Source organism: Tachyglossus aculeatus, chromosome 22 (assembly GCF_015852505.1).
Source record: "Tachyglossus aculeatus isolate mTacAcu1 chromosome 22, mTacAcu1.pri, whole genome shotgun sequence".
Taxonomy (NCBI): domain Eukaryota; kingdom Metazoa; phylum Chordata; class Mammalia; order Monotremata; family Tachyglossidae; genus Tachyglossus; species Tachyglossus aculeatus.
In genome coordinates, this window is record NC_052087.1 from 430,783 (window position 1) to 445,599 (window position 14,817).

General features: G+C 45.1%; 1 non-coding gene across 1 annotated transcript; it reads right to left on the minus strand.

Annotated features, from left to right (window-relative positions):
- Window positions 1–867: 867 nt before the first annotated feature.
- Window positions 868–1,005, minus strand: LOC119944221. The gene has a single exon (XR_005455719.1). It is a non-coding gene; the product is annotated as a small nucleolar RNA SNORA7 (small nucleolar RNA).
- Between the last annotated feature and the right edge of the window lie 13,812 nt (window positions 1,006–14,817).

Genomic DNA, 14,817 nt, shown 5'->3' on the forward strand with positions numbered 1-14,817 from the left:
CATGCCGACCTATGGACGTATTTCACTGCCAATGTTAATGTACTCATTGACTAAAACTGTATGTAATTTTATTTCTTATGTAAATACATTCATTCATTCATTCAATCATATTTATTGAGCCCTTACTGTGTGCAGAGCACTGTTCTAAGCGCTTGGAAAGTACAATTCAGTAATAGACAGACAATCCTTACCCAAACTGGGCTCACAGTCTAGAAGGGGGGAGACAGACATCAAAACAAGTAAACAGGCATCAATATAAATAAATAGAATTATAGATATGTACACATCAAAACAAATTAACAGACATTGCTATAAATAAATAGAATTATAAATATGTACATATATACACAAGTGCTCTGGGGCGAGGAAGGCGGGAAGAGGAAAGGGAGTGAGTCGGGGTGATGCAGAGGGGAGGGGGAGCTGAGGAAAAAGGGGGCTTAGTCTGGGAAGGCCTCTTGGAGGAGGAACACCTTCAGTAGGGCTTTGAAGGGGGGAAGAGTGATTGTCTGGCAGATTTGAAGAGCGAGGACATTCCAGGCCAGAAGTAGGACATACACCCTCTCAAAGGAATCAAATAATATACATTATATATTATATTTCAAAGGATTTGAGATATAAATATATTGAGATATATGTGATATGTCTTGTTTTATGCTGATGAGTTCTTTCCAATCCATAGCGACATGACAGACACATCTGTCCCAGAGCTCACAGCTCTCCATCTGCAATCATTTTGGTAGTGTATCCATAGTGTTTTTTTGGTGCAAATACAGAAGTGGTTTACCATTGCCACCTTCCATGCTGTAAACTCGAGTCTCTGCCCTCGACTCTCTCCCACACCACTGCTACCCAGCATGGGTAAATTTTGAATGTAGCAGATTGTCTTCCAGTTGCTAGCCACTGCCCAAGCTAGGAATGGAATGGGTAGGCCCCTGCTTGACTCTACCTCCTGTAGCCAATACTGGTAGAGTACTAGAAACTCTCCAAGTGTGACCCTGAGAGGGGTATGTGATATGTATCATATATATGGTGTCTATCAATCCATCGTATTTATTGAGCACTTACTGTGTGCAGAGCACTGTACTAAGTGCTTGGGAAGTACAAGCTGGCAACATATAGAGACAGTCCCTACCCAACAGTGGGCTCGTTATATTGTCATTCCTTTGCGAGATAATGAGAAAGAGCAGCAAGAAGAAGTAACTTTCAGCTCATCCATATGTGAATGGAAGAGAGCTCTGAATGAATGAATTATCTTTTCTACTCCACTGTAAGAAATCACAGTCACTATTCCCATGCACTCTAATGGCTTGTTTGCACTGATCTTTTCCCTAGGATTCCTAATAACCATAATGGTAATGATGGTATCTTTTAACACTTTTTATGTGACAAGAACTGCTCTAGACACTGGATACAAGTAGATACAAGTTAATCAGGTCAGAAGCAGCCCCTGTTCTATAGTCTAAGTAGGAGAGAGAACAGGTAATCTCATGAACAACCTGACAGTGGAGGGAGAGTGGGGATTTCAGGTTAAAGGAGCCTTTGGCCAGCCAAGCTCACTTTCCTTCTTTCTTATGTGATTTGTTAAGCACTTACTATGTCCCAGGCACTGTATTTAGTCCTGGGTTAGTAACAGTCTGAACAAGTTGGAAACAGTATACGTCCCACATAGGGCTCACAGAAGTAACCATATTTTACAGATGAGGTAACTGAGTCACAGAGAAGTTAAGTAACTTGCCTAAGGTCACCCAGCAGACACAAGGCAAAGTCTGGAGTAGAACCCAGGTTCTAAGAATCCCTCTATAGGAGGATTTGATTCACTACAGCTGAGCTTCGAGTTTAGGTACAAAGAAACTCTGTTTGTCCAGGTTTGGGGATGGGGGATGAAAGTGCTAAACCTTGCATACAAATTGCTTTCAAATGGGCTCATGTATCCCAGTGTATTCCCTATCCTAAGTAAACTCTCCCTTAACCCCATGTCTCCCTCCAGTTACCTCCCCATTTCCCTCCTACCATTTCTCTACAAACACCTTGAGCAAGTTGTCCAGATCAACTGCCTCCGCTTCCTCTCTTCCAATCACCAATTCTCTCCTTGACCCCAGAGAATCTATCTTATTTGTTTAGGGTTTCTTGGGTGCAGAGGACTATAATAAATGCTACAATATTATAAGTGCTATAATAATATAATAAGAGGACTATAAGTATAGTAAGTACAATATTACAATATAGCAAACACAGTCTCTGCCAACAACAAGCTTACAGTCAAGAGAGGGAGGCAGACATTAATATAAATGAATGAATTATGGATACGTACATAAATGCTGTGGGGCTTAGGGGAGGAATGAATAAGAGGAGCAGAAGGGAGCGGAAGAAAAGGAAAAGAGGGTTTATCCAGGGAAGGCCTATTGGAGGATATGTGACTTCAATAATGCTTGGAATGGTGGGAGAGTTATTGTCTGTCTATTATGAAGAGGGAGGGGGCCCCATATTTGAGACATCAGCAACAAGATAGATGAGATTGAGGTCAGTGAATAGGTTGGCTTTAGAGGAGTGAAGTATGTGGGTTGGGTTGTAGAAAGGGAGTAGTGAGGTGAGGTAGGATGGGGCAACGTGACTGAGTGCTTTAAATTCAATGGTAAGGAGTTTCTGTTTATAAGGAGGCAAATGGGCAACCACTTGAGGTTCTTGAGAAGAGGAGAAACATAGCCTGAATGTTTTTGTAGAAAAATGATGCTGGCAGCAGAGTGAAATATGAACATCAGCAGGGAGAGACAGGAGGCAGGGAGGTCTATAAAGAGGCTGATAAAGTAATCAATGAGTGTTCCAAGAGAGTGAGTGAGTATAGATGGAGGTTAGGAGGGGACCTAGAACTGATCCTTGAAGGACACCCTCTGTTAGGGGGTGGTAGGTAAAGGAGGAGTCTGTGAAAGAGACTGGGAATGGTCAGGCAGAGTGATAGGAGGAGAACCAGGAGAGAACAGGGCCAGGGATGCCAATACTGTATAATGTTTCCTAAAGAAGGAGATGGTAGACAGTGTCGAAGGTAGCTGAATGGTCAAGGAGGACTAGGATGGACTAGAGGCTGTTGGATTTGGCAAGAAAGATTTCATTTGTGAACCTAGAGAGGACAGTTTATGTGGAGTAAAGGGGTCAGAAGCCAGTTGGAGGGGGTCAAGAAGAAAATTGGAGGAGAGGCACTTGAGGCAGCATGTGTGGACACCTCAATCAAGGAGTTTGGAGAGGAATAGTAGGATGTAGATAGAGTTATAACTATAAAGAGTTGTTGGGTCGAGGGCAGATGTTTTTAGGATAGGTGAGACGTGGGCATGTTTGAAAGCAGTGGGAAAGAAGTCATTGGAGAGTGAACAGTTGTAGATGGTGGTTAGGGAGGAAAGAGGGACGGGGCAAGCATTTTGATAAGGTACAAAGGGATGGGGTAGGATGCATGGGTGGATTTTGAGAGTATACAAAATTCTCCTCTTGAGATACTGCTTGGAAGGATGGGAGAGTTGAACAAGGGGCAAGAAGCGGGAGGGCCTGGAGAGAAGCAGAGTATATTTTTGGTAGATCATGCCTGATTGTTTCAATTTTCTCGATAAAATAGAGGGCCATGTCACTTTTGGCAAGATATAGGGAAGGTAGGGGGACAGGGGTTTGATGAGAGAGTTAAATGTCTAAAACAATAGTTGAGGTCAGTGGGCATGGATGTCAGTAAGGATGGAGAAATAATTTTGCTGGACAGAGGAGAGGGCAGAGTTAAAAGCATGCAAGCATAAATTTGAAGTGGACAAGGTGGGCTTGATATAAGCAGTGTTCTGCTTCTTGTGCACAAGACCGAAGGAAGGAAATTGTGGCAGTGATCCAGGACTGTGGGCTAGCAGTACGAGATCAGTGAAGGGATAGGGGAATGAGCGAATTGAGTTTGGTAGATAGGATAATATTGAGGGTGTCAATTTGGACATCAAGGGAAGGCAGTATGAAAGAAAGGTTAAATGAGGCATGATGACATGACGAGAAAATTGCATGGGGTCAAAAGATCGGAGGTCTCTGTGGGGGAGCAGTGCATATTTGCAGGGAAGAGTTGTGTGGAAGAGAGAGGCTTTGCGAAGGTAGAGGGATTTCAGAGTTGGTGAGGGTAGAGGTAGGACTAAGCCTAGAACTCTGCCCTCTCCTCTGCCTGGTAAAATTATTTCTCCATCCATATTGACAACCATGCCCATCGCTCTCGACAGTTGTTCTAGCCCCCTGACCCCCTGTCTCCCTTGCCCCCAATGACCTGGACACCTACTTTATTCAGAAAATTGAAACTATCAGGCATGATCTCCCTAAAAGTTCCCCTGCCCCTCCCCAGTTCCTCCCTCCTCCGGCCCCTTCTTCAACTCTACCATCTTTCCCAGCAGTATCTCAAGCGGAGATCTTCTTGCTTCTCTCAAAATCCACCACCTCCACCTGCGCCTCTGACCTTATTCTTTCACACCTTATCAAAATACTTGCCACCCTCCCTTCTTCCCTCACTCTCTGCCACCTTAAACTGTTCACTCTCTAGCGGCTTCTTCCCTACTGCTTTCCAACATGCCCATGTCTCCCCATCCTAAAAAAAAAATCTTCATTGACCCCACAGCTCCCTCAAGTTATTGCCCTATCTGGGTCCCCATCTATTCTTCATCTACGCACACTCCCTTGGAGAACTCATTCACCCCCATGGCTTCCACTACCACCTCTATGCAGATGATACCTAAAGTTACATCCCCAGCCCTTATCTCTCTCCCTGTCTGCAGTCTCACTTTTCCACTGGCTCTCGTGACATCTCTACCGGGATGTCTTCCTGTCACCTCAAACTTAACATGTCTAAAATGGAAGTTTTTATCTTCCCACCCAAACCCCATCCTCCTGCTCACTTTCCAATCACTGTAGACAGCACCTCCATCCTTCCTGTCTCACAAGCCCATTACCCTGATGTTATCCTTGACACCTCTCTGTCATTCAACCCACTTACTCAAGCCATCACTAAATCCTGTCAGTCCCATCTTCACAAAATGGCTGCAATCTGTCCTTTCCTCTCCATCCAAACTGCTACCACATTAATACAATCACTTATCCTATCCTACCTAGAATACTCCATCAGCCTCCTTGCTGACCTCCCAGTCTCCTTGACTCTCCCTACTCCAGTCCATAATTCACTCTGTGGTCCAGTTCGTTTTTCTACTAAAACGTTCAGGACTTGTTTCCCCACTCCTCAGGAACACCCAGTGGTTGCTCATCTACCTCCACGTGAAGCAAAAACTCCTCAATATTGACTTCAAAACACTCAATCACCTAATCCCCTCATACTTCATCTCGCTACCCTCCTACCCAACTTGCCCACTTTGCTCCTTACTGCTAATCTTCTCACTGTGCCTCAATTTTATCTATCTCCCACCAACCCCTCAGGCTCACTGTGCCTCAATTTTATCAATCTCCCACCAACCCCTCGGGCATGTCCAGCCTCTGGCCTGAAACACCCTCCCTCCTCAAATCTAATAGACAATTATTCTCTCCCCCTTCGAAGCCTTATTGAAGGCACATTTCCTCTAAGAGGCCTTCCCTGTCTAAGACCCCCTTTCATTCATTCATTCATTCATTTATTCAATCGTATTTATTGAGCGCATACTGTGTGCAGGGCACTGTACTAAGCGCTTGGGAAGTTCAAGTTGGCAACACGTAGAGACAGTCCCTACCCAACAACGGGCTCACAGTCTAGAAGGAGAGACAGACCACAAAACAAAACATGTGGACAGAGTCAAGTCATCAGAATAAATAGAAGTAAAGCTAGATACATGTCATTAACAAAATAAATAGAATAGTAAATATGGACAAGTACAATAAATAGAGTAACAAATCTGTAAAAACATATATACGGGTGCTGTGGGGAAGGGAAGGAGGTAGGGCTGGGGGGTAGGGAGGGGGAGAGGAAAAGGGGGGCTCAGTCTGGGAAAGTCTCTGCTGGAACTTGTTGGAATAGCCCTCTAGCTGCCATCCAATAATCCCCAATTTCAGTAATTCAGGATACCATCTGAGAAACACTCAGAGCCTGTCTCAAGTCCTATGATGAGTCGGTGGGGAGAGGGAGGCCTTTCATTCATTCTTTCATTTATTCATTCTTTCAATTGTATTTATTGAACGCTTACTGTGATGAAGGCCTTGATATGGAAATCACTGGGATGGTCCTGGACCCCACCAAGCCCTTTTCATTCATTCATTCATTCATTCATTCATTCATTCATTCATTCATTCATTCAATCAATCGTATTAATTGAGTGCTTACTGTGTGCAGAACACTGTACTAAGCGCTTGGGAAGTACAAGTTGGCAACATATAGAGACGGTCCCTACCCAACAGTGGGTTCACAGTCTAGAAGGGGGAGACAGAGAGCAAAACAAAACAAAACAAAACATATTAACAATCACTGAATCACTGAAATTGGGGATTATTGGACGGCAGCTAGAGGGTTATTCCAACAGGTGCCAGCAGAGGGAGCCCGTATCAAGTCCTGCCATGGGTCGGTGGGGCGAGGGAGGCCTTTCATTCATTCATTCATTCATTTATTCATTCATTCAATCGTATTTATTGAATGCTTACTGTGATGAAGGCCTTGATATAGAAATCCACCCGGATGGTCCTGGACCCCACCAAGTGCTTTTCATTCATTCATTCAATCAGTCGTATTTATTGAGCGCTTACTGTGTGCAGAGCACTGTACTAAGCACTTGGGAAGTACAGGTTCATTCATTCAATCGTATTTATTGAGTGCTTACTGTGTGCAGAGCACTGTACTAAGCGCTTGGGAAGTACAGGTTCATTCAGTCAATCGTATTTATTGAGTGCTTACTGTGTGCAGAGCAGTGCACTAAGCACTTGGGAAGTACAGGTTGGCAACATATAGAGACGGTCCCTACCCAACAGTGGGCTCACAGTCTAGAAGGGGGAGACAGAGAACAAAACAAACCATATTAACAGAATAAAATAAATAGAATAAATATGTACAAGTAAAATAAATAAATAGAGTAATAAATATGTACAAACATATATACATATATACAGGTGCTGTGGGGAAGGGAAGGAGGTAAGGCGGGGGGATGGAGAGGGAGAGGAGGTGGGGGAGGTTGGCAACATGCAATAATAATGATAATAATAATAATAATGATAATAATACTGGCATTTATTAAGCACTTACTATGTGCAAATCACTGTTCTAAGCGCTGGGGAGGATACAAGTTGATTAAGTTGTCCCATGTGGGGCTCACAGTCTTCATCCTTATTTTACAGATGAGGTAACTGAGATATAGAGAAGTGACTTGCCCAAAGTCACACAGCTGACAATATAGAGGCGGTCCCTACACAACAACGGGCTCACAGTCTAGAAGAGGGAGACAGACGACAAAACAAAATATATTAACAAAATAAAACAAATAGAATAGTAAATATGTACAAGTAAGATAGAGTAATAAATCTGTACAGACATATATACAGGTGCTGTGGGGAGGAGAAGGAGGTATGGCGGGGGGAATGGGGAGGGGAAGAGGAAGGAGGGGGCTCAGTGTGGGAAGGCCTCCTGGAGAAGGTGAGCTCTCAGTAGGGCTTTGAAGGGAGGAAGAGAGCTAGCTTGGCAGATGTGCGGAGGGAGGGCATTCCGGGCCGGGGGGAGGACGTGGGCCGGGGGTCGATGGCGGGATGGGCGAGAACGAGGCCCAGTGAGGAGGTTAGCGGCGGCAGAGGAGTGGAGGGTGCCAGCTGGGCTGTAGAAGGAGAGAAGGGAGGTGAGGTAGGAGGGGGCGAGGTGATGGAGAGCCTTGAAGCCGAGGGTGAGGAGTTTTTGCCTGATGCGTAGGTTGACTGGTAGCCACTGGAGATTTCTGAGGTAGCTCCTCCAGTCCGTGTATTTGGCAAGGATGGTCTGAGGAGGCACCAGGATCTTGCTGTTGATGGCACACCAGCCGATGGGGTGGATGTCCACGATGATCAGGTTACACCAGAAGTCGTGGCTGGCATCATTCTCGAAGCCTTCGTATCGCAACAGGACCCAATACCCTGCAGTCTGGGTGACAGAGGCGATCCAGTACATCTGGCTGGGCAGGACCGTGTTGTTGTTCAGCACCTCTAACCTTCATCCCTTTCACCACATCCTCCCATTGCTCAAACAGCAGGATGTGTTTGAAGCAGCTGACCGGAGCAGCTTTGTCACTGTGCTCCCTCAGGAACTTGACCCAGTCGAAGCCCGGGACCAGAGCGTCCTGTCCAGTGGGAGTCCCATCTGCTAGTTGCCCAGTTCCCTGGGAGTCGAGGAAAGCCCCAATTTGGGCAGACCAGGCTGCCTTTCCTCGTCTCCTTCTCCCTTCTGTGTAGCCCTGACTTGCTCCCTTTGTTCTTCCCCTCTCCCAGCCCCACAACACCTCCGTATGTATCTGTAATTTATATTAATGTCTGTCTCCCCCATCTAGACTGTAAGCTCGTGTGTCTGGTTATTGCTGTATTGTACTCCCCAAATGCTTAGTATAGTGCTCTGCACACAGTCAGGGCTCAATGACTATGATTGAATGAATGAATGAAAAATGATTCAGGCAGCAGAGTGTAGTATAGATGGAATGGGGAGAGAGGCAGAGAGGTCGGAGAGGAGGTCAGCAAGGGGGATGGGGGATTAGATAAACGCTTGAGTCATCATGGTAGCCCTTTGTATAGAGAGGAAATGGTGGATTTTAGCCATGTTGTGAAGGTCAAAGCGATGGGATTTGGTGACAGACTGTGGCCGAGGATATAGAAGCACTCTGATGCTTTGGTAGCTGTCTGGGGAGATGGGTACTTGACTCCTAGAGGAAAGGGGAACATGGGCCGATGAGGTTCAGCACTTCCTTCCCCCATCCCCAAACTTGGATAAACAGATAGTTTCTTGGTACCTAAATGAGAAGTTCGGCTGCGGTGATTCAAATCCCCCGAGTCGGTCAGTCAGCCATCAATCGTATTTATTGAGCACTCCCTGTGTGCAGAGCTCTGTTCTAAGCACTTGGTAGAGTACAACATAACAATATAACAGACACATTTCCTGACTGCAACAAGCTTAAAGGAGCTTACTGGGAGCTTGGCTGGCAAAAGGCCTCTTTATTCTGAAATCTCATTGCCTATTTTATCTCCTGGTTTTCAGAGATGTGCATCTAATTCCCCCTTTATTCTTGGTTTTCGTGTCTAAGACTTTTTTTCACCTCAGGTAGTCCTGTGAAATATTAATCAATCAATGGTATTCATTGAGTTCTTACTGTGTGCAGACCACTGTTCTGCTTTTTCCTCTCCTCCTCCCCATGCCCCCCACCCTACCTCCTTCCCCTCCCCACAGCACCTGTACATATGTTTGTACAGATTTATTGCTCTATTTATTTTACTTGTAAATATTTACCATTTTATTTATTTTATTAATGATGTGTATATAGCTATAATTCTATTTATTCTGATGGTATTGACGCCTGTCTACTTGTTTTGTTTTGTTGTTTGTCTCCCCTTGAATGAATGAATGAATGCTTGAGAGAGTACAATACAACATATTGGGAGACACAGTCCCTGCCCATAAGGAACTCACAGTCTAGAGTGGGAGACAAACATTAAAATAAATTACAGATACAGGTATGTCATTCATTCATTCATTCAATCATATTGATTGAGTGCTTCCAGTGTGCAGAACACTGTACTAAGCACTTGGGAAGTACGCGTTGGCAACATATAGAGATGGTCCCTACCCAACAGTGGGCTCACAGTCTAGAAGGGGGCGACAGACAACAAAACAAAACATATTAACAAAATAAAATAAATAGAATAAATATGTACAAGGGAATTCCAAGTTAGTGAGGGTGGAGGTTGTTCAGTGGTTGGAGATGACGATGTGCTTAAATTGGAGTGTCGGGGAGGTGAAGTGGAGTAGGAATTGAGGTGTGACAGAAGCAGCGTGGCTCAGTGGAAAGAGCCTGGGCTTTGGAGTCTGAGGTCATGGGTTCAAATCCCGGCTCCGCCAAATGTCAGCTGTGTGACCTTGGGCAAGTCACTTCACTTCTCTCTGCCTTGGTTACCTCGCCTGCAAAATGGGGTTAAGACTGTGAGCCCCCCCGTGGGACAACCTGATCACCTTGTAATCTTCCCAGTACTTAGAACAGTGCTTTGCACATAGTAAGCGCTTAATAAATGCCATCATCATTATTATTATTATTCTCTGGGCCTCAGTTCCCTCATCTGTAAAATGAGGATGAAGACTGTGAGCCCCCCGTGGGACAACCTGATCAGCTTGTAACCTCCCCAGTGCTTAGAACAGTGCCTGGCACATAGTAAGCGCTTAACAAATACCATCATTATTATTATTATTCTCTGGGCCTCAGTTCCTTCATCTGTAAAATGGGGATGAAGACTGGGAGCACCCCCGTGGGACAACCTGATTACCTTGTAACCTCCCCAGTGCTTAGAACAGTGCTTTGCACACGGTAAGCCCTGTGGGCATTGTACTCTCCCAAGCATGTCGTACAGGGCTCTACACATAATGAGTGCTCATTAAATATCATTGATTAACTGATTGATTGGGGCTGAGGGTGGGGTGAATATCAAGTGCTTAAAGAGTACAGATCCAAGTGCATAAGCCTCATAGGTGGGAGAGGGAGTAGGGGAAATGAAGGCTAATATCAAAGAGAGGAGATTTTAAATCTCCATCTTTTGGCTTCAGTTTGAATTAATAGTCCTCAATTCCAGTCCATCAATTTTATTCCAGCTTTATTCCCAACCGATGGTCCAACATGAACCATCACCACTACTGCAGAAATAACTTAAGGTCTTGTTCTGCAGAAGATAGGATATCCCTTTCCCATCATAATGTTTGGGATCCCAACATCATTCACCCCAAATGATCAAGGACCAGAAACAATGAACTACCATATTTTCAAGTACATACTGGGCAAACGTACAAGAGTTTAACGCTCAATAACACTCTTCCTCCCTTCAAGGCCCTGCTGAGAGCTCACCTCCTCCAGGAGGCCTTCCCAGACTGAGCCCCTTCCTTCCTCTCCCCCAGTCCCCCTCTCTATCCCCCCCATCTTACCTCCTTACCTTCCCCACAGCACCTGTATATATGTATATATGTTTGTACATATTTATTACTCTATTTATTTATTTATTTATTTTACTTGTACATATCTATCCTATTTATTTTATTTTGTTAGTATGTTTGGTTTTGTTCTCTGTCTCCCCCTTTTAGACTGTGAGCCCACTGTTGGGTAGGGACTGTCTCTATATGTTGCCAATTTGTACTTCCCAAGCGCTTAGTACAGTGCTCTGCACATAGTAAGCGCTCAATAAATATGATTGATGATGATGATGATGATGATGGAGAAAGGGACTCAGAATGTGGCCAGCAGCAAGGAGTTATTTTGCCATAGCTAATGAGTAGGGAGATTGAGGCAGGGTGGGAAATGCACCTCGTTTGCGATGGGGCTGAGGGTGCCTCATGGTCAGGGTGTGGGGGAACAGTAACTTCTATCAGTCATTTTCCCTCTGATGCTGTTGACCAGTCCTCTCTTGGCCCAGGTCTCCAACGCCCCTCTGGCTTACAATAAAGATGATCTTCTCTCTGTTCTGACCATAGAGTCAGCAATAATCAGGGTGGCCTAGAGAGAAGCAGCATTGTCTAGTGGATAGAGCATGGCCCTGGAAGCCAGAAGGATTTGGATTCTAATCCTGACTCCACCACTTGTCAGCTGTGTGACTTTGGGCAAGTCACTTAACTCCTCTGGGCCTCAGTTACCTCACCTGTCAAATGGGGAATAAGACTGTGAGCCCCATGTGGGAAAACCTGATTACCTTTTATTTCCCCCAGCGCTTAGAACAGTGCTTCGCACATAGTAAGCGCTTAACGAATGCCATTATATATACTGGGTGATCTTCTGCAAATCACTTCACTTCTCTGTGCCCCAGTTCCCTCATCTGTAAAATAGAGGTTAAGACTGTGAGACCCATGTGTGACGTGGACTGTATCCAATCTGATTATCTTGTATCTACCCCAGTGCATAGTACAGCCACTTGTCTGTTATGAGACCTTGGGCAAGCCACTTAACTTCTCTGTGCTTCAGTATCCTCATCTGTAAAATGAGGATTAAGATTGTAAAACCCATGTGGGACAACCTCATTACCTTGTATCTACCCCAGCACTTTGAACAGTGCTTGGCACACAGTAAGTACTTAACAAATACTGTCATTATTATTATTATCACAGTACCTGGCACATAGTAAGCACTTAATAAATACCATTTAAAAAAATGAAGGAGACACTCACCATGCTGCACTTTGATTCTGGACCTCAGTCATTCTCACCCCTCTGTGGTGGCCAGGGTGACATTTATAAGGAAAGGTTTCATGTCCTCATCTCCCTCCAGGCCAATGATTTCCTTGTCACTAGCAGGATCCTGACATTGTCAGGTGCAAGCAGGAGATGGCTTGTCCCCAGTGCCCAGAAACCACTTGGGTCAACCCATCATAGTAGCGAGCGAGAAGCAGCTGGGACACAACTCTTCTCTCAATTTCTGGACTACCCCCTCAGCGATAAAAAGAACAGTAATAGGAATAACAATGATAACTGTGGTATATGTTAAACTCTTACTAAGTGCCAGGCAATGCATTCAACATTTGGAGAGATGCAAGATCATCAGGTGGGACATAGCTTCTACCTTCCATGGGGCTAACAATCTAAGTAGGAAGGATAACAGGTATCGAAACCCATTTTGGAGATGTGGAAATGGAGGCACAGAGGAATTAAGTGATTTGCTCAAGTTCACAGAAGAGGAAAATGGCAGTAGGCGGATTAGAACTCAAGTGGTCTGACTCCCAGACACCAGACTCTTTCCACTAGGCCACACTGCTAGGCAGGCAGTAAGTGCTCAATATATGCCATTGACTGGTTGATTGACTGGGAAACTTACAGTCGGAGCAGCAGGACTGGGAATCAGATTCTATATTTCCCCACCATGCAGAAATACGAGAAGCAGCATGGCTCAGTGGAAAGAACACAGGCTTGGAAGTCAGAGGTCATGGGTTCTAATCCCGACTCTGCCACATCAGCTGTGTGACTTTGGGCAAGTCATTTCACTTCTCTGTGCCTCAGTTCCCTCATCTGGAAAATGGGGATTAAGACTGAGTGCCCTATGTGGGACAACCTGATTACCTTGTACCTCCCCCCAGTGCTTGGAACAGTGCTTGGCATGTAGTAAGCGCTTAACAAATACCAAACTTATTATTATTATTTAGCACTGTTCTAGGCACTGGATACAAGTAGAAAAAAGTTAATCCGGTTGGAACTGGAGCCTGCTCCATAGTCTAAATATAAGGGAGATCAGGTAATCCCATCAACAACATTGTAGTGGAAGGAGAGTGGAGATTTCAGGGTAAAGGAGCCCTTGGCCAGCCAAACTCCCTCTCCTTTTTTATGTTGATTTGTTAAGCACTTCTTATATCCTAGGCAGTGTACTAAGTGTTGGGTTAGTTATAACCTAACCAAATTGGAGACAGTACATGACCCACATGGGGCTTAAAGTAGTAATTGCCAATTTACAGATGAGGTAACTGAGGCACAAAGAAGTTAAGTGACTTGCCTAAGGTCACCCAGCAGAAGCAGGGCAGAGCCTGGATTCTAACCCAGGTCCTAAGAATTCCTCTAAAAGAGGGTTTGAATCACCGCAGTTGAGCTTCTAATTTAGGTCCAAAGAAAGTCTCTGCTGGTCCAGGCTTGGGGTTGGGAATGAAAATGCTAAGCCCTGAGTACAAACTGCTTTCAAATGTGCTCATGTATCCCAGTGTACCGACCCCTTTTGTTGCCGTCTGCCTCCACGCGTCCGGCGCAGCAGGGAGACGGGCACTCGCAATGGAAGAACGCAGGCCAGGCGAGTCTCAAGGTGGACAAGGAGACTGTTTATTCAGCACACTGTGGAGGATTTTATACAGTGAGGAGCCTCAAGGGAGTCAGGGGACAGGCGGATGACTGCAAGTTTATCAGCAAGGCTGAGCTTATCAGCAGGGCTGAACTTATCAGCAAGATTGAGCTCATCAGCAAGACTGAGCTCATCACCAAGGCTAAGCTTATCAGCAAGGCTGAGCTCATGCCTAGATCTGCATGTTCCCATTCTCAGAACAGCGTCAAGTTATTCATCTAGAAGTCTGATTTCCTTCATTGCTCGTTGTAAGTCTTCCTGTGTGCACAGAAGGCCAGGTGGCCTGGCTTACTACCTAGGCCCAGATGTTAGGTCTGCCACAAGTCCCCCTTTTTGTTTTTGAAACAATTGTAATGCATGGATTTGAGTAAGAAGCGGGCGAAGGAAAACAGATAGCCATCGGGCAAGGCAGGGCAGGCAAAACAGGGCCAAGATCAACAAAATAATATATGGGAGACTATGAAGCAGCATTGAGAGCCAATTAAAAGGATTAACCGCCTCAAGGGCAGAAATGATTGGTGAAGCAATATCAGCAGGAATGGTCAAGGGAGGGGTATTTTGCATAGCATCAGAGAGTAAGGCAAGGTGTGACAAATCAAGGGAGACATTCGAAGAATGCCAGGCTCCTTGGAGCCGATTTCGGATCGTGGACCACGAAAATCCGGGAAATGTGGCATTATAATAATATGGGGTCACACAGATATGAGGGTAACGATAATCACAATGTTGAAAAGAAAGTTGAGTGCGAGTAGCAAGGAGGGAGACATTGACAAGTGCCTCTTCTCCTGGTCCTTCCCATTGAATCGCATCTTCCCCTACAAGGTCAGAAGCATTAGTGAGA